This window comes from Phalacrocorax carbo, chromosome 5 (assembly GCF_963921805.1).
Source record: "Phalacrocorax carbo chromosome 5, bPhaCar2.1, whole genome shotgun sequence".
In the NCBI taxonomy this organism is placed as follows: Eukaryota; Metazoa; Chordata; class Aves; order Suliformes; family Phalacrocoracidae; genus Phalacrocorax; species Phalacrocorax carbo.
The window spans coordinates 19,488,320-19,510,451 of NC_087517.1; the positions used below are offsets into that span (position 1 = coordinate 19,488,320).

The 22,132-nt window shown below is 39.2% G+C and overlaps 1 protein-coding gene across 2 annotated transcripts in view; it reads left to right on the plus strand.

The window, feature by feature from the left end:
- The first annotated feature begins 18,299 nt into the window (after positions 1-18,299).
- The window catches only part of TANK (TRAF family member associated NFKB activator), a 30,492-nt gene continuing 26,659 nt past the window's right edge, over positions 18,300-22,132 (plus strand). Inside the window, exons 1-2 of one of the 2 annotated variants that reach the window (XM_064451455.1) lie at positions 18,300-18,481; positions 19,698-19,830. The gene's annotated coding sequence lies outside the window, so the exon portion shown is untranslated. Of the gene's footprint in view, positions 18,482-18,913; positions 19,071-19,697; positions 19,831-22,132 lie in introns of those variants that run through there. The other variant, XM_064451454.1, reaches the window with a different exon arrangement.

Genomic DNA, 22,132 nt, shown 5'->3' on the forward strand with positions numbered 1-22,132 from the left:
TTTTGATATAAATGTTTTAAATTATCACACTAGGCCATGAGATCCATTTTAAAATCTGTTTGAAATACATAAATATAGAACAAGTGGATGAAAAAGCAGTTGTGACTGCCATCTGGTAAAAAAAATAAAGAGGCCAAGGACATCTATGGCCTGTGGAGATGCAGATGAACAAATCCAATGAATAGATACTGATATTTCAATAGCTGTCATTTCAGTAAAAAAATACAGAAGCCAGTTAGTGAGTGTTGTACTGCTGCTTATTACTTCTCATTGTAAGGCTAAAAAAGCACCCATCTGCCATTCTGAAACTTTAAACAGTCTCTGAACAGGAAATGTAACTAAAAATTTTATATCCAATAGCACAAATGATAGCATCGCGGTACCAAAGAACAGAAAGATTTACAGTTTTATATCTGTAGTAAGTTGTACATAGATTTCTGGAGTCTTGAAACAATGAAAATGTATTAGTATTATTCATTGTGGGATACGTGCTAGAAATGGTAACAGGCTTCTAAGTGACTCTATGGACAGACATCATTGAAAAGTCAGAGAAGAATCACATTAGCAAGAAATAGCAAAAAACTTGCTGGAATTTTAAATCCCTCATTTAAAGCCAGGCTACCTGGCTTTAAAGCATTGTGCAACTGGTAGTAGTAACTAGTATTCCTCAGCTTCTGCCAGTACTTCTGGTCAACCAGTTTTTCCTGAACTTACCCCATCCTCCCGCATTCAGTGTTTGAGAAACATCCCTTAGTCAGCTGCCTCAGATCAATGCTATGGGTTAGGTATGACGTTCTCCTCCTCTCTCTTGTAGGTCAGAACATGACATCTTCTTAAGCTGCAGCATACTGCTGCAAAGACATTTCTGTTTGTTTAGTCCAAAACAATTCAAAACTCATGATCTAAAGTCTAAATATGTTGAGAGATAAGAGAGAAACTGAAATAAAAATAGGCATGCTGATAGAATGTATATATATATATAATGCATCACTAAAAAGACTTTCTTCCTGCTGTAAAATGAAGATAACCAGTGTTTCATAGGCAGCTGGTAGCCCATATGCCAGATCTGCCAGATCTACCAGATCTGAGTAGGGGATTTTGGACTAATCTAGTAAATGTGGTATGGGAGAAATGGGGGGAAAAGCCTGCAGCATTTTATTATATCAAGTGAAATGCCAAGAAATGTAGCTATTTTGGCCTGACCTGAACACATCACTGGGAAAAAAGAGACCCTGACCATAAGAAACTTGGCCATCACCAAACCCCATATTGTTTTTTTCTCTTCACCCCTTTTGTCAGACATGGAACCTTTTCTTTCCTGTATCTTACAGGACCTCAGTTCTTTTTGCCCTTTCTGTTTGTCTTTTTTTACTTTTTTCTATTCAAGATGTTAGCTTTTTTCCCCCATTCAAAGTATAGAAACAAAGGTACTTAGAGACATGCCATTTCTGAAGAAATAGGACAGTTTCTTATGAAAATCCATAATTTATAATAGAACCTTTCTTTACTAATTATTGCCTTTGTGCAAATATGTTTGGATTATAGGTTTTCTTTCTATCACACCTCTTACTACAGAAGTTCCTTTCAGCATATACCCACACATATGACTTCCCACTGTAGTCACCTACCCTCTATGTTACTTGTGCTGAAGAAAGGTACTTTGCAATGCTAGTAACATGCTTTCAAATACTCGCTGCCCCTAAATCACAGTGTTAGATTGAGGGGGGGGGGGAAGCAAATACAAGAACAACTGTTAAAAAGCAGCTTGCTTAGGTATTTCTGTATTGTATCACTTAGGAATTTTCGACAGCTAAACTTTATTGGCCATATTTACTAAATTCAGATCTGAAAACTCTCCTTATCCTCCCAACAAACTTTCAGAATCATGACCAATACAATAAATTACCTATTAACTGTTTCATTCAGAGTTTATCATAATGCAGTGTACAGTGAATGGTTCTTCCTATTCCCAGTTATAAAATAATACAGAAAGACAACTCAAATCTTGGCAGTACTTTTCTAATAGCACTTTTTCACCTGAAAAATGGATATTGCTATAGCTGGACAGAAGCTTCAGCAAAATAAGATTCATGGAAGCAGTGTAACTTCAAATAAGAAAGGAGGTGTTCAGTCTCCGAAACACTGATACATGTCAGAGTTTCCTGAGTTAAAACAGACAGATGTAGTTGTAAAATATCCTTCATGACTATTCTAATACAGAGGGCCCTAAAAATCTCTAGTTCACTGAAGCTGAAGAAAAACCATTACATAAAGTTTTAACATTACAAGTGCAACGTAGTGAATGACAGATGAGGAAAGAATACCATGTTTTGTGATCCATGTGTTTTCCTCTTTCAAAAGAAATACACATGTGTATCACTTGCAGCTTTGTAAATGTAGTATCTTTTCTTTACATTTAGCTTAAACATATAAATAAGAATAACTCACCTGGGAAAGATCACAGATGAAGCACTCTGATAGAACTAGACTGTTTAATATTTTAATTAATGTCACAATCCCCGTGGCTTCTAAAAAACTGATTTGGCTTCAAGAGACAATAGTGGAAAGAGCAATGGTATCCAAGGGTATGTCACAAATAATCAGTAAGAGCTTGTATTATAATGTGCATAGAAAGGTATTTGCAAATAACAAAAACAGTTCTCTAAATGTCAAAATATAAAACGATATGATGAATTTCTGCTCTGAGGCGAAATTATAAATTGATATGTAGAATTCTCTCTACAGTATAATTCATATTTAACAGATGAATCTGAGGCTTGATAAGAGTAAAGGAAATGTTTTCAAAAGCACCTTAATTAGTCAACAGGAGATTGCACATAGCAGGCAAACTTATTGTACAATAAATTTGTAACACCATTATCACCTATCTTGTGAAGTCAAACACTCTAGCTTGGACACTTATTTACAGCACTATTTTGATGAGGAGTCTTTTGAGTAGGCTTCACTGGTACAGGGGAAAAAGACCTGAGCAAATCAGAAAGCCATCAGCCTGAAGGTTTCCCTGCTAGTACCAAAGGTGCAGGTCAGATGGGGGAACTTGATAAAAACTATCTATTTTTGAGAGGGCCAAAAAGTTGATGACAAATCGTGAACGGAATACTCAGAATGTTTTTATTGTCTTGTGAATAAACCACAGGCCTTTCTTTCACAGTGTGCCCAGGAGAAATTATCATCACTAATATCGGTGCACTGGTCATAGGCAAAGAAAGCAGAGAATGTAGCAAGCATCAAGACAGTGTATGGTACAAAGTAGAGATTATACCTGTCTACTGTTGCATAATAAATTACAAGAGTTGGAAAAAAAAAAACTAGAAAAAGCAAAGAGGGATAGAGAACTTCTGTGTTAGTTGTAGGGACGTGGAATCTATGCACGTTTCTGTGCACTAGAAATGTTTAGGATATATTTACAATGGAAATCATAAAGCCATCAAGCCTGTGTTTGATCTGCAAGCAAATAGAAATCTATTTAGAGTCAGGTAATTCTTGGTTATCCTAACTGGAAGAAGCATTTTAATGAGACAGCTAGAAACTATCATAGAAACAAATGGCACTAGATTGTACACAGATCTGATGAACAGTGATGCTATAAGCCAAGGTTCCTCTTTGGAGTGGCTGCAAATTTTAAAAAGAGTAAAAAAAATGGCCAGCAAAGCACATGACAGTCATGTGCTAGACCTCAGAAGGGAGTTAAGGCAGCTACTTTGGGAAGCAAAGAACTGCCTGTTGTTTATTCATAAAGTATTCACTGAAAAAAAAGATGTTGTATTACCTGACCAGAAAACAAAACAAAGAAACTCAAAACATTTTCAACCATTAATTAACTCATTCATATAACAACCATAATCATACAAGGTCTCAAATGCTGGCTCACTGCTTGGGCCAGGGAGCAATAGAAAAGCCTCTTGGTAAGAACTACCTGGTTTTGAGAAGTCTAGAACACCAGTTCAAAGAATGTAAAAGAAAACATTAATTTAAGGTGTCATCAAGCTCAGTAATATGAAGCTAACATCTTAGCAAACCCAAGGCTGTCTTAGCTCTGAATAAAAACCTCACAGACTGTTGCCAAAAGAAAGGGAAGCTAAACTGAGGTTGTAGATGCTTATCTGCCCATCCATGGCTGGTGAAAAAGAAGACTGCAGAAAAGGAGACAAAGTAAACCATGGTCTGCCACCTCTTAAGTAGAAGTAAAAATGTAACTCTCTTCAAAACAAAATAGAACCGGCTCTCTCTCCTTGCTAGATCTGCTTTGTAAATACTAAACCAAAATCCAAAATTAAATTATGTAACTTTCTTCTAGACCAGGCAAACGATTTACTGAACAATGCCAGGAGTTGAATCCATAGTTCCAAGAGCAAGTTACATGCAAGCTGATGCCCACCTAATAGTCCTCAGTCTGTAGTCCCTGGCCATCAATATCCTGTGGAAAAGACTCAATGTGGAAGTCAGCTGTTGTGTAGAGACATTTTCAAAGGAATTTTTGCAGGAAGAAGTGTGATAGAAAGAAAACCAAGAACCCAAACCTATTTACTCAAATGCAGTAATAAAGACTTATGAAAATCTATGGCTTAGAACAAATCATTCTATCTCTTTAGAAATGATATGTTAATAAATATGTTGTCCCTACATTTTGGGAGGAATACGGGTCTGTAGTTCACCAGATCCTCCTCCTTGCTTTTTCAGAAGATGGGCATAATATTTATCTTTTTGCTTGTCATCAGGAACTTCCTCTGATCATGACAACTTTTCAAAAGATTTTGAGAGAGGCCTTACACTGACAACAACCAACTCCTTTAGCACTACCAGATAAATCCCATCTGTCCCATGGACTTACACATGCCCAGTTTACTCAAGCTGATTCTGATTCAATTGTCTATTGAGGACAGTAACCTTCTCCCGTGAACTTTACTGCTAGGAACAGAGATCTGCGAGGCCTGAGAGCAGACCTTGCCAATAAAGACAGAAACAAAGACAGCATTGGTGTCAACCTTCATCCTCATTATTAGATTGCTTGCCCCATTCATCAAGAGAGGACATTTTCCCAAGTCTTCCCTCTGCGGCCAGTGTACTCACATAAGTGTGTTTGGCATTCTTTTTGCTGTTCACGTCCCTTTCAGTTTCAGCTCTAGCTCAGTTCTGATATTCCTAATTCCATCCTTGCATGCCCAAGCAATGCTTCAGTATTGTTCCTTGATAGCCTGTCCATGCTCATAGCTCCTATACACTTTCATTTTCTGCTCTGAGTTGCCAAAATGAAGTTATGGGATTGTGAATGGGAAGGAATGACCTGTGAAATTATGAATGGACACGAGACAATCCAAGTTACAAGGCCTTATTGATACAAAACCTGATTAATTTGAGGCTACCTTCCACAGATAAAACTTACAGGGCTCTATGTTATTCTTTACCATAAAATAACTCTGGGTTTCATCTGGAAGTTCACCATTGCCTCAATGACCTGACACAGTGCCTTGAAATCCATTAGATAACCTAAAAGAATTATTCATTAAACTACAAACCTGAACTTTTGTGAGCAATCAAGGAGCACCATCTGTAATATTGTGTTCAAAGTACGTTATAAGAAAAAACTGTTGAGGTGGAATCTCTATCGTTTTGATATTCAAAAACATACGGTGAACCCAAATGCCAAACTATGTATTTAATGAATCATGCTGTTTTATTATACACACATATTAAAAAATATGAAAATGAAGGTCATAAGAGGACAGCATTTTTAATAATTTCCCAAAACACCTTTTGTATTTGACAGCATTTCAAATCTTGTAGTGCTTTTGTATTTTCCAGTAACCTATTTTTATTATTTGTATTATTTGTGTAGCTGCTAGCTGAGGCATGCTTACTAGCAATGTATACATGCTCATCTTCAAGCATTAGCAAGAGAAAAGTTAAAGATACCAGGGAAATGGTACCTGCGGCACAGATAGGAAAAATCCCAAAAGAGCTGGATAAGCTTCAGGTAAATGCCATATTTTTTAATTAAAAAAAAAAAAAATTCAAGTCAGTTCTTGTTTTCTCAGAAGCAGTTCAATCAGTCTTAGATCAGTCTTAGCCAAGCTGTTTGTTGGGGGGGGTTAACATTACCATAATGCCAAGCACATCCAGATGTCAAAATGAAATAGGGGTCGAGATAAGGAAAATAAAGAAATCTGATACAATAAATAAATCTGGTAATATAATCATTGTATATTCATTACCCTTGATGCCAGGTTGAGATCTGTAGGGCCTTCAGACATCCAAATGAAGATAGACATTTGCTTTCAATTCGTTTTGAAAGTTTACAGATTTAAACAATTAGAACAACAATCTGGTTAAAACCCCTATCTAATATACTCTGAATGCTGAGTGGATTTAACAATTCTGTCTGAACATTACCCTGAATGTTGTGGAGGGGGTGAGATCAGACAGTGAAAAATTTGCATGACAGGGAAAAGGATGGCTGGAGAGGTAACTAACACGCTGCAGGCTAGAACGCAAGTAGTCCCCTCTTCTACCTTCTATCACTGCTAGAATTTGCTTCAAGACTCTTCTCTCTTAATTTTCCATCATCTAGTATCCTTTGTTATTCTTACAGTCATGAGCAAGCCTGCATCTTGGCAAATAGGATTTGTCTTTTTAGAACTGCAGCCGCTCTTTAGAAATAACTCAAAGCTGACAATAGTCATGGCTCCTTCCAGGTTCCTCGTTGAAAAATCAGATTAATCATCTAGGTGCAGATGATCTCGCCGCATATATCTCAGTCTGTACCTATGAATTCCTTGTAACAGCAATGTTTTCTTCATGTCATCATTTTTCTTCCTCTTTGGTCATCTCTTCAAAGGCAGGTGAATTCCTGCTTTCTATACTACTTTTTCCACTACCTTTCCACTTCATGTATTTTTCTTCTGAAGTATTAAGGCAGCAAAAGAAGAAAATCTTGTTTCCTTATCTCAAGCACCAGGGAAGCTGCTTTATGCTGCCAGACTATGGGGCTGGTGTTTGTCATGCCAGAATACATATGCTAGAAAAGTATGCAAGCCGTTGTGAGGAAGTATGTAACTGGGAAAAGTCATGGTGGCCACAGAATCCAAAGGCTAGGAGTTTCTCAGGTATAAGAAACAGAATAGGAAGGAGTAGCTGAGTTAGAGAGAGCTGGTGGAGCCTGGGCAAAGGCAGAGCAAAAACCGATAAACTCTTACAAGCCACACAGAAGCAGCAGGGCTGAAGACAGGAGGATCTAGAAGGAATGGAAATTATGCTGGGGGAGAAAGAACAGAAAGACCAATGCATGCTGACTGGCTGAAAGAAAAGAAGCTTTACCTAGCATTTCTCAGTTTTGTTGGCAAAAAATTCCCAACCTACAGGACCATTGCTAAGATGCTTTGCATATTAGTTGACCACCAAAGGTATGAATAGGAGCGAAAGCCGTATTTATAACATAACAGAACACTACTATTAAAGATTAAATAATTGGTGTCTGACATCTCTCCATAATTAACCTTTTTCACTATACTGTATACCCATCTTAACCTCTTGCCAGCTACTATTTTTCTACCGCAGTGTGAGACATTACACTCTCATTTCTTTTAATATAAGAGGCCAAGAAATTCATTATCACTGTTTATTATCATTATTCCTAATGATATAATGAGGTATTACACGTGGCATTTTACTGTATGTCTGCTCAAGTAGATTGGGATTTGCAGCAAGGTCCTGTTTAGACATTGAATCAACTCAACAGTCATGTTTAATAAGTCCTATGTTCTGTCAGAAAAAGCAGCTTATTACTAATGAGATGTATTATGTTATTCAGTACCCAAATAAAACTGTATTTCTCAAGTATGCATGCCTGGGGCACAAATCTGACAAACACTTAGGGAAGCAAAATGCTGTCCAAAGAGACAGTGATTAATAAAGACCAGTTGCGGGGAGGTTGTTTCCATGTTCTAAAATACTGGCTTTCCTATACTTATTTCTTGGAGTGAATCCAGTCCAAGAGAACAGTGTAAGTATGCTAGGGAGAGCTCCAGGGAACAGAGGAATATTCACAGGGTCTCTGCCTACTGGCTGAAATGCCAACACCTTATTTGGCTATGTTGCTGGAAGCAAGAAGAAAGATTTGCTCAGTTACTAAAGCGATGCCTGGATATCTTCAGTTTCTTTAGTTGGGGTTGAAGCATAAATAAGAATTATGGTGAACTAGCATTATATGTTGCATTACATTTGCATAACATTTTACCCTGGCTGCACAATATGGACACGGCCTTTACTCAGAGAGAATTTGGACCATTCAATTAGCACAAAACACTTTTCACAAGCTACACTATGGAAGAAAAATCATAATTGCTTTCATCCTCTGCTGAGCTACTAGTGATAAAATCTAAAACCTGGTATGTCTATACAGTGAGCTTACCCAGCTTTCTCACACCTTGGAACAGTCACATCTACAGATCCGATTGTACCCAGCGTTAAGCCACAATCACACAGTCTTTCCTTCCTTACTTCCACATAAGTAGAAGTTCCTGCATAAGAATGCCCTTATTGATTCAGAGACTCCAAGAGCAACTAGAAGTAGATGCCTAGGGAAGCGAGTTCTATGTGCAGAAGAGTCTCTGAGTAGTTTACTTCACCATTCCTACTTCTGCTCCATCTAATTTAAACCTCACCTCAACACACCTGCCAGGTGGCCAGAAAACATAGAAAAGCCCACACTACAAAGGAGTCAGAATACAGCATGAATATTTTGGGAGAAATACTCAGTTGGTGTAACTATAGATAATATTTACTTTCAAATTACTTCCATGTAAAAGTAAAAATTCCAACAGAATTTAGGAGAAAAATATTTTGGTATATATTCTATAGCAGTTACAAAAAAATTAACAAAGGTAGAAAAATGCTATAATCTCTATTAAATTATATGAATATACAGAATTCTCTCCTATTGCATTCCTCTTCAGCAAATTCTACAAAAATTGTCCATGAAGGTTTGTAACTTCATATTTTTCTCCTAAGTTTCCTAATTGCTTATAAACTATTCAAATCCTTTTATATGTTTAAAATACAGATGTAGTTGAGGTTTCTCCTTGAGACTGTCCTTTCTTTTTTTTTTTGAAAGAACAGTTAATTTTAGCATTTATTAACCTTGTTATTTATAATCAGTATGATGGTATTGACTGATTTAAATATTTGTATTGATATGGCAATAATTCTAAAAATAAATTACTTAAACCATACAGTAATCTTAAAATGGCTGGCATTCCATTTGGCGCAACAGAAAAGACACACAGTAATTATGTTTTTGCAACCCAATTGATGTATTCAAATATAAGGCTTACGATTTAACAGATAATAAATTGCTTTAAGTGCCTTTATAATGGAAAAAGAGGTTTAAAACTCGAGAAAGGGAATACAGTGAGACTTGATCCAGTCTGGTATTGCCCAGCTATAAGTAGGAGCTGGCCTTTGGAATAATGAGTAGGGAAAGCAGTCTGGGCAGAGCATAAACTACTGGGGAAAGAGTAAGGAACAGGTTGTGCCTATTTGTGCTGCTTTTTATTGTTCCCAAATAAATGAATGTTAATTGAGAAGTGCTGTTACATATTTTATGACACTCTGAGTACATGCTCCGAAATCCCATGAGGCCTGGTTAAATTCAAATTAATCCTAAACTACACTTAATTAGCAATACTGGGGTTGATTTTGCTTTTTCTGTTGTAAGGAAGAATATGATATCTTACAGTTTTGCTGTTTTCAAATGTTAAAATATATGATGGAGGTGAAGAAGTGATTTGGTAGCTGAATGACTTCCTGGCAGGAGAGAATCTGACAGGATGGCATTTTACTAATTAAGAAGAGTGCTGGACTAACCAGATGGGAAAAATACATACTGAAACTTTTTTTCTTTCTTTCATTCTTTTTTTTTCCCCAAGACAATGTAGAAATAAACAAGGACAATGAAGGGCATGTAAAGAAGGACTGTTAAGTACGGCAATTTGCTAACATAAAATAAACCTACACAAATTAGATAGTAACCAAATAATCCTGCTTTGAGCAGATCGAAAATTATGTATGGATCAGAAGCCACTGAGGTGAGCAAGATATTTCTGTGCTTCAGACCTATTTCTAATATAAATATACACTGTGACTTCTGGCAAATCTGTCAGGACTAGATCTGTACAGACATTTTAAGTGCCTAAATCCAGTAGGCAGACATCATTATGATCCTTGGAAAAAAAAAAAAAAAACAAAAAAAACCAAGGAGTTTAAGAGATTTTCCACCTCCTTTAGAAAAAAAAACAAAAACCGCCCCAACGCTACGAACAAATTAACAAATATGCTTTTACAAATCCCAACATGCTAAATAACAGTGAGAATTTTCTGTTACTATCTTAAGCTCAATAAAGTTTCTACTTTCTATGCTCTAAGTTAAATCACTGAGCAGTGTAAAAAAATAATGCAACAATGTAAAAAAGATGGCAAAATCAGAGAAGTCAAGACACAAAATGGGATAAATAGCAAGGCAGAAAAAAGATGTATTCTGGTAATACATCTGTTGCAAGACAAAGACAAAGGAAAGAGAGATCTGCTACTCAGTGGAGAGAAAGGACAATTAGAGATGGTATTGAAAAGGCTGATGATACCTTTTTTATTTTTCTTCACTAGAAGGATCAACCTCAATCAGCTGGCAAAAATAATTAGTATTAGTGACAAAGGAAGAGAATACAGTCTAGAATGATATAACTTAGATAAAATATTTTCAAACCAGCTGGGCTTGAAGAAATTCCTCTCAGAATACTTAAAGAACAGAACAAAGACATTTCAAATCCATTAGCAATTATCTTTGAGAACTTGTGGAGAACAGATGAGCTTCTAAAAGAATGAAAAAGGAGCTTCTAAAAGAATGAAAAAGGAGCTTCTAAAAGAATGAAAAAGGACAGACATCATGTTTATCTTTAAGAGGAGAGAACAGAAGAAACCAGGGAATCACATACTGTTCTGCTTTACTTTCATTCTGAGAAAAACACTGGAGCGAGTAATTGAAGGAGTTTGTTGAAAAGCTAAAGTTTTTTTTGTCTTGTTTTAAGGATATAAACCAGTCAGCATGTATTTCTTGAAAACTACGGTGGAAAGTCTCAGCTGGAGCATACCGTCCAGTTTGTTCATTGTACCTTGTGGAAAGTGTGGTTCAACTGAAGAATAATTAGAGAGTTAGGAAAAAGATCTGTAAGAAAGAACAGAAGGTCCCTTGGGAGGCTGTGAAATCTTTATCACCAATATAGATCTTCAAAACAGGCAAACATATGTTAGAAATGGTTTAGGTAAAGCTGATGCTGCCTTTGGCAAGGATGGTATCTTCAGAGGGCTGGTTCTAGGAACCAGTAAAAGAGAAAATCAGTCAGTAAAGCCGATTGTCAAAAGCAGTGAAGTGGGAATGACCTACTGCCTACTGTGCCATAAAACATGCAAACATTGTTAGAATGGAGGCTGGAACCCGAAGGTTGTTGTAGCCATGAGACTGGAGAATTATAAGGTCTGTGATTTGCCCATGCAAAATTGAATTTTCATCTCCAAGAGACACGACTAGAAAGGATTCAGGACTACAGCAGCTCTACTTAAAGCATTGCTTTTCAGCAAGCCCCATACTCTGTGTAGGAAAGAAGTTATGTACTAGAGGCTGTAGCAGCCTCCATGAAGCCACTGGTACCATAACCCTAAATCCCTTTTGTGATTCTTGTCTTTAGCTACTCTGTCAACAAAGTAGGAGTAGATAGGTTGGAAGATACAAATGTATCAGGGGTTGGACTGATAGAACAATAATTTATCAGCCCATTGCCTCTGAAAAATTTGGAGAAGAAACTTAAGATAATTTCATTAAGGTCCAGGCCATAGTGTAGATCAAATCTGCTAAAAGTGACCGTTAGAGACAGCTGTCAATCTGGCTGTACTTCAGAGTATGGATGGAAAGGTAAAGCCGAGCACCAGGGAAGGAAGGTCTCTGGTACTTCATTTTCTTATTCCCAACCCCCAACTAATCCGACATCTATCACTTTATCTTTCCTGGTTTTATTGCCCGTATTAAGAGTTGCCTTTCTTTAACATTCTTTTTGCCTGATCTCCCTTTTGCATTCTAAAATGCAGTTGTTACTCACTGTTGCAGGGAATGATTTTTCAGTTCTGTGTAGAATTCTCCCATTTGATTTAATATATAATAAACTGCAGTGCGATTTAAGAATGCTGGCAGGTATGTGGTAACACTATAGCAATGGTCAAAACTAGTCAAATAGGTGTATTCCCAAATGGCACAGAGAATAATGTGAGCAAAGTGCCACTTAGAAAAATTAATTTTAGGCCCTCGATGTGTATCTGCTGAAGGAAACTGGTAATTAATACAGACAAATTAACATATAATAGCTTTATATGAGCGTGGCAGTTTTGTGTTATCCGATGCTTATTCAGATCTCTGACACAAGCCAAAATTCTCTTGCATCACTTGCTTCCAGGAAGCCAACAATAAATGGATACAATGCTAGAAGAGCAGGTGTGTTTGCACTCAGAGGAAGCAGCTACGGATATGAAAATGACTTAGCAGCTGGTGAATAAGAAGACTGAAGCTGTGCCAGACAAAGTAAGTGAGCATGTGTGTGCATGCGTGCGCGTTTTGTCACTAATTATGCAAAAAGGCCCAAACCCATTGATCATGTGTTTCTCTCCTTACTTCACCAGGAATAAATCTTAAAGTGTGACAACTCTTTCAGAAAGTCAGTTATTACCAGTGATGTATTTTCTGTATTAGAACTGAGAACACACAATTAATTTTTTTTTTTTTTTTTCCTTTTTGTACACATATTCCTGTTTACCGCATGGTAAGAACAAATATCATTTGCAAGAAGCTGGTCTGCATTTTTGTTTATCATTTAGTCTTCTTAGCTTCACAGACAATGAGGCTGTATTCAACCAAGCACAGCATCAACACACTGTAAGCCACTACACAGCACATAGTTACAGGCCTTCTTTGCTTAAAGTTGGGAAAGATTTACCATAAAATTCAGCAGGCACAACTGCTGATTTATCTTTGGTCCATGTTGAAGAAATTTTAGTTAAAACTTGAGCAGCCTGACTGCTCAATGACTGCTCAAATCTTTTTGGTTTACTTGGTTATAGAACTTCACTGCAATGTTACATTGTAAGATTTACAGAAACACTCATCTGAGCATGTTGTTTTGTCTTACACACTCTAATTAGTCAAGCTTAGACCCACTAAACTCTCATAGGATGAATATGAGTAAGAATCAAGAAAAGCACTCTGTTGAAGTCACAAAGCCATCTTTTCATTTATAAAACAATTTTAAAATTAACATGAGGAGCTGGAACAACTATATCAACAAGAAAAAGACTGCAGAGATGAATCATTGCAAAATATTTTTTCACTGTGCAGAGAAACAGGACTATTTGTTTTCAAATTCCACTATAACACATAATCAAATAAAGTTGAAAGGAAGTATACTAACTCCATGTGTCAGGGAAGTTAGAGATATATTTCCAGTTGCTCTATCATCTTGTAAAAATAATTAAAGTGGATTTGTGTTTTCCTTAAAAAAAAAATGAAACAGAGATCAAAGCATTTTATGAGTTTTCCTACAAATTTGACTTTAGAAGGAAGCCTGGAAAGTTTACTCCATTGTACAGTTTTTAACTAGGACAACATTAACTCATGTATATGGAGACCCAGCTCAAAACTCCTGCTCTAAATAAACTGCATTAAATGGTTAGATGCTGCCACCAGCTAAAGAATGGAAAAAATCTCTAACCACTACTCTTTGTGAGGCCACCTTCTCAAGATCTGTTTACAATGCAGCAACCAAGAGGGTTGCCTTGCTGTGTATTTACATAGACATACCTTCTGTTAAGATTTCTGCAAAGTTAGAATGATTACTAACAATGAAAGCCATGATATAATGCAGCTGATCTGTTGATCATCACAATTTAACTGTAAACATGGTCAAACTGCTCACAGCGTCTTTTCCAAACCAGATAAAACTCAATTATTATCTTTAATAAACCTGCTCAAAGGCTTTATCTTTCAAACGGATATTCTAAAATAATAAGAAATCATTCTGAATGGTTATTCCAAGATCTTCTGGAGCTTCTGCAATAGTAATGTTCCCCATCCTTCTACAGTATCCTGTCTTTTACAGGAGATTGTTTAATGTAGATAAATTCCTACACATTTGTATCAGCATGAAGTCATTAACATAAGAACATATGCCACATTGGTTCAGAACCATCTTCTCTTCAGCAGTGGCTAGAAATCAGTGCCCTGGGAAGAATAAGAACAGGGCAAGCATATGTAATACTTCCTCAGAGTCTTCTCCCAGCTGCCAGCTTTTTTCAGGTCAGAGAACTTCCTGAGATTGATGCTGCCTGTCTCTTTAGATTCCCTCAGGAAATCTCTCAAGTATTTACTTGTCCAATCTCCCCTTGAACACATCCAAAATTTTCACATCCTGAACAGTTTTGACAAGAAGTTCCATAGGTATACTGACACTGGTCCATTAATGTAACAACTTTGCATGAACACCTGTCTCTTCCTTTTCCCCAAACTTTGGAATTTTATGAGACTACAGAAACAAAAATAATACCATGGAATCTGTGATCTTGCTGCACTACATAGCTCCCCTTTCTGCAGAAGAGGAAAAGAGGTCATAAGATCCCAGAAATGAAATGTGTTACTTCAAATACATCTCTCTGATTTCTTCTACTCTTACTCCACACTGACAGCCTGAACAAAGGCTTGGGATCAAACAACATTCAACAAATAGCGCAAAGGCTCCTTATATCAATTGTGTTTTCTCAAATTAGATACTGACTATAATGTAGCTCTATCTAAATCAGCTACCAAGATTTACTGCATTTTGATGGGGAGAAGACACATGTAATGCAGTTGATATCAAAATATTTCACTTCTTCACATTGACAAGTCTAAGGAATTAATGCTTATGTGTAAAATCTCCTGAATACTTGCCTCTATAGCAAAAAGGCACTGATGCTAGAGAAAACTAATTTTCCAAGGTAAGTGTTTTTCCCACGTTGTTATACAGAAACTCAGTTTCACTACATAGTGGTTTGGGGGGAAGGAGGGAAGGCACAAAAGGAAAAAACTTAAAATAGAGCTCAAGGGTCTGCATAATTAAGTTCCTTTGGAGTTTAACTAAGAATCAGTGGATTGGCTAGTCTTCTCTAAGGATTTCACCCTCCATCTTGTTGCACTCTCTCTGTGTAACACAGGCTACATTCCATACAGAAGAATAGCCTTAGTTTTACAAAGCTATTGCTACTTTCTGTTGGCATCATTATCATCGCTGGCTTTTTCCTCACAACATGTTAAAAAGTATGTATTATATTTGGCACAATAGTTGCTATGTATGTTAACTGTTCCCAAGCATGCAGGGTTGCCTGTTCATGCGCTGCTCCCTTTTCATGCAGGGTAACCTTTTCGCAGGGCATTGAGCCTCCAGAAATCATTGACATCACTTACAGAAACAAGGAATGTTGCACTGGGTCCAAAGCCAGTTTGCAGGCTGTTTCTGCTAACAGCTCTGCTTCAGGGAATGACTGTCTGCTTGCAGTTGCATTTAAGGAAGTTCTTCAGTTGGGTATTTCTCAGTGGAAGTTCCCACCTAATATTAGTCATAAGCAGTACTGAAGTACAGAACCACATTTCATAATACTGTTGACACTCCTCCCAGGCAACATAAAAATTGCATATACTGTTACTGAAGAGATGAGGAAAGAAAATCCAAACCTTTGGTTTCTACACTTCGTAAAGACAATGAATAAATACTTATCAACTTCAGCATTCAGATAGATAGAAAAAGTAAAAGATGAGCTACAAACTTTATAAGTGTACTGGTACTACTTTTATGTTGCTTATAGTGCTCCAAGTCTGTATGTCTGCACTTCGATTAAATATTCTTTAGTTAGCTTCTGGAACCCAGGTTTTGTCTGTTACAATCTCTAGGCAAAATACATACCTTACTGGCATTGCATATACTAAGGTTTCCAAAGGCTCATCAACTAACTACTCTTGCTGTTGGAAAGGAAAAAAAAATAAGAAGATTCAACCTCACCTTCCTTCTTACTATGGAACAGCATTCGGTCTAAATTAATCCACAATTCTTTTCTGACCAGGAAAGGCATTTCAAGAGCAAAATATGCTTTTTATTTTGTTAAAACAACAAGAAGGTATTGAAAGAATGGAGAAACACCATAGTGTAGCACAGACTCTCAGCACTGCGCCACACATTCCTTTGAGACCACAGTTTAAAAGTTCTGGAAAAGGTTTAAACATCTGACGTGAGCCACCTAGTGTCTGAACGAATGGCTACATTGAGAGCTTGCAAGAACCATTTTAACCTCTTTCTGACAGCCGGTAGAAGCCAATTGGTATTTATAAGCTTAAAATTGTATAAAGGAATCAGATTTACACTTCTACTGAAACACAGCCTTTTGGCACCTGCTGCACCACATGCCTACCTTAAAAGCAATCAGTTCCTCTCGAGACTTGAGCGCAGTTTAACCAATGAGCACACTGTTAACGCATCAGTAAAGACCAAGTAGAATTCCTGTTAAAATACCATTTCGGAAGGCATCTCGAACAGTAAACTGTATACAGACAAAGTGAGGTATTTAAATAGACTGTTTGACCCACTCAGAGCAAACTTTCAGATTTTCACTCTGAAAAAGTATCACCTTGCTAAACGCTCTCCCCCAAAAAAATGTTTCTAAGTATCATTAGTCAAAATAAGACTCTCTAAATCTAAATGTGAAATAAAATTATACAGACCTGAAGCTCTTCACCACCACTCCCAAACTCTAGATAAGTGGTTTGCAACTGTTTTTTAAGATTAGCAGATTCCTAAAATCTTAAATAATTTCTATAAAATCTTAAATAAAATCTTAAATAAACTCTACCAATATATGCTTGTTCTTCCCAGTTGTCTTGTGAAGACTACATATAGGAATGCAATTTTGCCTTAACAATGACATAAAAATGTGAAATATTGGTGTGGGACAGAAATACAGAAAGCCATTACTGGAATAGCTGTAGGGAAGGAAATAGACTGAAGAGGAGAAGCAGAAAAACAGAAAAAGAAAGCAAGATTAGGAAGAAAAGGACAAAAAATAATTGACTGTAAAGCAGAAACCACTCTAAAAGGTCAAAGTTAGAGAACAAGTTAGCTACACAATACAGGTTTTATATTATTTTCACAGGTATTTTTCTTTTCTTCTATTTAACAGTTTATTCAAAGGAGGAAAGACCAGCTTCTCCTGTGCTTTACTGTGAAAGAATGTTACTGATAAAGTACTAAAAGAATAATGCGTGTGATTTGAAAAGTCACATTTGTAGACGGCTGTCAGTTTTGCTTTGTCGGGTTTGAGACCTTCACAGTGAATTTACATTAAATACATTCCTAGAATTTAATAAACAAACTTTTGTTTCCTATAACAACTATCGTGCAATGATACCGTTTCAGGTACCTATGTTATGGCTCTGTTCAAATTCAGGTAGCCATAATCTTAGCTGATACATGTTTATCATGAGATAACACCTACTTGTACTTTTCTGCATATTACCCCTTTTTAAATATAGGGTCAGTTAAATTAGATTTACGTACATTGATCCGAATTTAAGAACTGCAGGTTTTGTTTCAGTTACTGAGATATCCGTTACCATTTTAAAAGCAGAATTAATTGGCAAGACTGAAAAAAAATAAAAAATGTAGAAATTAAAAAAGAAACATTAGCCTCTTTTTGCCCTTTTTTTTTTTTTCTTTAAAGACCTGGTTGAATGAAACCTTATCTTGGATGTCTCAAACACGCTGTCTCTGAAAGAGGAAACTGAATCCCCTGTTCTCGGAAACATGCTAAGAGAGCAAACCCTCTCTGAACCTTAACAGTTCATTAGAACCTCACCTGAAGCTCTTAAAAGCATCTAACCAGGAAGTATATTTATGGGCTCGTTAAACTATCTGCCTGTAAGTCTCTTTATCTACGTGTTAGTACACGCCAAAACAGACCAAAAGACTGGTTAAAGATTTAGCAGGAAAAGTAAATTATAATCGAAATGACCTTCAAAAGGGTACAGAGAACAACGCCTGGCTGCTCTTCCTGTGCCTGTGCCTGAGCTCAGCCCTCGGGCTTCCAAGTGCACACAGCCGGGGGAGGCAGGGCTGCCAGAGCTGCAATGCAGGTTCTGATCTGTGAGCGGGCAGCGGGGAAGAGTTCTGCTCTAGCAGGAGAAACACCACGGCCTGGCTGTGTGGGTACGTTCACCGGGGCTCGGAGAGCGCCGAGGCCAGTTCAAGATCCGTAACGCCTCTCTGCCGCTAGCTCTGTGGCGGTGCCCTGGGCAAGTACGCAAGAAACGCCTCCTCCCATCAACTCCCACCCTCCTACACACCTTCAGGTAAAAAGTTGTACCTGTGACCTTCAGAGAGAAGGGCTTGTAGCAGTAGCAAAATCATATTCTTGTCTATAAAATTCACTGCCGGAATAAACTAAATTAAGCGGAAAATAAGCCCCCTCAGCAACGTATGAAAGTAAAAGACTCTTTAGGCAGAGAGCACTCTGGGCATGAGCAGCGTCGCTACGTTACAAACAGAAGTACTGTTATTTACAAATCATGCAGAACCACGGAAAGACTAAACCGGGACAGGCCCTGTGGGAGCCAGGAGCAGCGCAGACCCTGCCGGGGGAGGGGGGGGGCCTGGCTGCAGCCGGGAGGAAGAGGCGCTGCGAGCAGGTGGAGGGAGCCGAACGCCGCCTGCCCCTGCGGGACCGGGGAGACCGGCGGCCGGCCCGGCGCTGCCCCCGCCCGGCCCCGGCGGCCGCGGCCCCGGCGGCCGCTGACCCGGCACGGCCTGACCGGCGCGGCGGGCCCCGTCACAGGGCGGGGAGAGGCAGGACAGGAAGTCGGTTCTGGTTCCTGGGTTAAGGTGCTCAGGCAGGAGCGGGCGCCCTGTGGCGGGCGCGGCCGCGGGCTCCGTGAGGCGCTCGTAAGTCTCAGTCGCTTGTAAAGCCGCTTTTCTGCCTTCTACGGGGAGCGGCGGGCGCTCGGCCCTGGGGGCTGGGGTGCGGGCCGCGGCGGCTGGTGGTGGGCTCCCCGGCACCCTGCCATCGGCCCCGCCGCGCTTCCGCCATCCGCGCCTAGGGACGCCGGTCCCGTCCCGTTCCCCCCCGCGTCCGGCGCTGCTTCGCCCGGGTTCGGGAGCGGGCGGGGGGCGCGGGGTCTGCGGGCGGAGGCGCTCTCGGTGCCCGCGGGAGGGCCGGCGGGGCGGCGGGTTCGCTGGCGGGGGGTGGTCGCCCGCCCGCGGCCGCGAGCGGAGGAGCCGAACGAGGTGTGCTGCCTCCGCTGGCAGGAACAGCTCCGGGGGTGTAAAACCCCGCCAGCTCCCCGCTAATCGCCGCCTCTTCCCCCTGCCGCGCTCCGAGGGGTAACGCTGGTGTGGCGTTAGGGGCTCCTGCTGGGCGTCTGACTCTTCCCGCAGTCGGGCAAAGCAGGAATTTTGTCCATTAAACACACACACACAGAGAAAAAAAAAAAAACCACACAAAAAAAAACCACACCAACCGACAAACCCAACTGCAGTGAACTCTCAGTCTCTCACAAATTACCTCAACAGGTTTCCACTTCTCAAGATGATGGCAGTGTGACTTACAAATATTTCCATTGAAGAAGCTGTTTTGAAAGCAGAAATATGTAGAGGAGTTCTTGCTTCTGGATGGCATCTATGTTCTCATATGAACCAGTGAGAGGTAGGCATGTGTGTTATGAATGAATGTGTATATACACATGATTAGCTAAAAACTTATTTTTTCAGATTTTAAGGTGTTTTCTGAGGCACTATGGAAACTCAACACATGCGCCTCTAGTGATCTGCAGAGCTGGGATTTCAGGATGTACACAGCAGTATGTTGGCGATCTTTGTGTTGGGGTTTTGTGGCATTTGACTCGAGACGTGGTTTAGGAGGCATGGTGGTGTTGGGTTGACGGTTGGACTTGATGATCTTAGAGGTCTTTTCCAACCTTTATGATTCTATGATTCTGTGACTCATAGAAAATTCCTATTACTGCTGCTGCTTTTTTTCCCACCTATATCAACAAAATGTTTCTCATTTGAAGCAAGTATTTTAAGAGCATCTGCAGGTTTCAGTGGGTTTGTTTACTTAAAAGTTTGTCTTGTACCATATGCTATACCCAGTTGTTCTCCGGTGCTCAAGTCTTAACTCAAAGGTGAAATTCTAGCTCTCATTGCCATCATTCTAGCAACACAACGCTAACAGGTACTCACATTTGCAGGATCCCCTCATCAGACAAACTCTGGGGCTAATCTCTTTCTCTTATTCTGTTCCTGTTAGAATAAACGCACCAGTTTGTAGTGCCGCATCTGTTCTTACTACATATTGCTGTTAACTGAAAGTCTTTAGGATCTAATGAATATCTAGAATGTCAGTTGCTGAAGATCAGATTTGTCAGCTTTGGGCTGAGTATGTTCCAGTTGCTGTACAGACGCAGCATAACTAAGCCTTATTAAAATAGGGGGGATATTTGTTTTGGGGGCTGGGTTTATTTCTGTTTTATTTTAGTGTTGTTGGGGCTTTTTTAATCTCCTAACTGGGTGAAGGGAGAAGAGTAAGTGACAAGGAACAGTTGGCAAATTTTCTGATAAATATTGATGCCTATGGAGGAGAAGCAGAAAAAGGAGACAGTTTTTCTAACTGCAAGGAGTTCTGGATATGAGATAGATAACATAAGAGGCAGTTATTTATTTCAGCAGCAGGCAGTTTGGGGTGTGACTACAGAGCAGTTTAATCCAATCTAAATCTAGACTTCTGCGGTCCTGCCCACAGCTAGGCTCATGTTCCCGCTGCCTCCTTGTGTTGGTAGTAGTGCTCCAGCAGCCTCACAGTGAGCTGGCTCCAGTTTTAATTTTGGGGTTGTTTTTTTAGGGGCGTTGTTGTTGCTTTTTTGAGGAAGCAGGGAGCTACTTTGGCATACTCAACTGCATAGCATAGAAATGCTAATACTGATACAAGTAAGTGGCAAACATACGTGGCCAGAGATGGGGGAGGCAGGAGTACCCTGTTCTGTGGCAGTGCAGACTTACGTCACTGTTACATAACCATGACTTCATGTTACAGTTTCAAAGCCAATGCTGCCACTGAACGCAAGAGTTCTGTCTGCCTTTTGCTGATGTTTTCTGTTCCTGCACTGGCTTCCTTGTGTTACCATACCATTTGAAGCGGTCTGTGGAGCTGATCTGCATTAAAGCTAACACAGCAAAAACACCTTTAGCATTTAGTTTTAAGCTGGATTGGTTTGCTGATATGGTTTACAGTAAGGCTGCTTGTGCTGGAAGGAGGGGAAGGGTGAGGTGGAAGCAGAGATGAGTATCTAGGGTATGGGGGAGTATAGGACCAATTGTTCTAGTTACAGTTCCATCTTAAAGTGTCATTAGTAATGACTTTTATTGCCCCTTTCTTACTGCATGGAGTCTGGATTTTAGGGAGCTACCACTAAATTAGCTACCATCCTCCTTATTTTTCCCTGCCAAGTAGAAAATCATGTGCAATGCTGCAGTTCTGCCTATTGGATCAAGTACTTGTGGTACTAGCAGTCCAGATAAGAGCAAAACTCTTCATTAATGCTCCCAGTCTCAACCAATCAGTAAGTAAAAGACTGGAAGTTAGGTATAAATTTTAAATACTGTTTTTCAAATTGAGATTTTAATTTGCATGAATGAAATGAATGCCTTCATTTTCAATGAACTGTGAGTCATATGGAGCTGAACCCTGTTCATTCCTGCTATTGGAAGCTGAACATAGTCTGTTAAATCCCATTGCACTCATGTTTTGAGGTTACCTTTTATACGTACAGGACATTGCCATTTACTAGGTACATTGTTACAAGTGTCTCTGGAGACACAGAAGTATGAAATCATTATTGGTGCAAACTCTTCAAGTTTCTAGAGAACGTGAGAGCACACTTTCAGTCACTTTCAGCCATAACAATACCCTTCTGCAGTTTAGTACGCGCCCCTGCAGTCAGCTGTAACAG